This window comes from Myotis brandtii, unplaced genomic scaffold, assembly GCF_000412655.1.
Source record: "Myotis brandtii unplaced genomic scaffold, ASM41265v1 scaffold2495, whole genome shotgun sequence".
Lineage (NCBI taxonomy): Eukaryota > Metazoa > Chordata > Mammalia > Chiroptera > Vespertilionidae > Myotis > Myotis brandtii.
In genome coordinates this window covers 102,924-104,244 of record NW_005359456.1, presented here as the reverse complement: position 1 = coordinate 104,244, position 1,321 = coordinate 102,924, and the positions used below count along the sequence as shown (strand labels likewise).

At 49.5% G+C, this 1,321-nt stretch overlaps 1 long non-coding RNA gene across 2 annotated transcripts in view; it reads left to right on the top strand.

The window, feature by feature from the left end:
• Positions 1 to 1,109, top strand: part of LOC106726299 — a 3,773-nt gene extending 2,664 nt beyond the window's left edge. For both annotated transcript variants that reach the window (XR_001362353.1, XR_001362352.1), the window contains one exon: positions 999 to 1,109. This is a non-coding gene — a long non-coding RNA (uncharacterized LOC106726299). The remainder of the gene's footprint in view (positions 1 to 998) is intronic.
• The last annotated feature ends 212 nt before the right edge of the window (positions 1,110 to 1,321 follow it).

Sequence of the window (1,321 nt, the reverse complement as noted above, 5' to 3'; positions counted from 1 at the left end):
GACTGAAGGGTCCCAGGTTTGATTCTGGTCAAGGGCACATACCTTTGTTGCAGGCCTGATCCCCAGCCCTGGTTGGGGCATGTGTAGGAGGCAACCAATCCATGTCTCTCTCTCACATGGATGTTTCTCTCTATCTCTCCCCCTCCCTTCCACTCTCTACAAATCAATGGGAAAATATCCTTGGGTGATGATTAATTTAAAAAAAATACACACACACACACACACACACACACACACACACAATCATCCCTGCCCTCTCAGTGGTAAGTGTGTGAAACCCTATTGAAAATGATGGGGCCAGAGCACAAATGGCTGAACCGAGAGGTACAGGAGGCAGGGGGAGGGAGCCCAGGTCACAGCACCTTGGACCCTTGACTCCCACGCAGGCCACACCCTGAGTCCCTCATCCAGCCAGCACCCTTCCTGGGCCCTACACTGTGGCCAATCCCGCTCTATGCCTGGGTGGTCGCATGGTCATAGTTAAATGGCTTATCCTAGTTCTGGGGGAGAGCAGGCTTCCTAACATTTCTTACCTTTCTGTTATTAGGTGGTTTCCTAGTTACTCAGCTGCACTAAGAGCTGGGCCTGGCTGAAGCCTGCGATTACTCATTGACTATTATGGCTTAATTTACCGAGCTTCACAGTAAATCAAACCCAATAAAAGTCCGGCCCTGGTGCTTCAAGATCAAAAGTCGAAGGTGTTAGGAGGAAATTAACAGTCAGAAGTCACCTGGGCTGACATGATCAGAGGCACCGTGTCAGCTGAGCGCAGAGCGGCCTCTTTTCCCTTAGAGAGAAGCCCCCAGGGGAGGGGGAAGGGGAGACTGCAGGGGGGCGCATGCGCTCTAAAGGCCAAATGTCTAGGGAGTAAATTGCAGATAAAGAGCTCTTTAAAGTCCAGACGTAATTATTAAAAATGATTAGCTTTCCAAGTCATCCCTTAAAAAAATCAGTAAAAACGTTTCCTTAGAGACATGTCTGTTTCCGTTGAAATCCAGATCAATAGTCAACATACAGTTGGAGGCGGTTTCCCATGCAAGCTAAACAGACGTCCTTGGGTCTGAGCGGTCTGATGTATTCACTCAGCAAACAGTGTCACCTGCTGAGAAGACAAAGGTGAGGAAGGCTTAGAGCTAGAAAGAATTTCATTCATGCATATTTGCACCTGTGTCTGCTTCGCTGCCCATTCACCCACCTCCCTGGGTGGGGATTAGAGGTAGCAGTTATTCCACTGATACTTGTTGGGGGTCAAGGAACGGATAAAGTAAAGCTTTATACCACCCCCAACCCCCACCCCCTCACCCCATCTCTGCCTCCCACC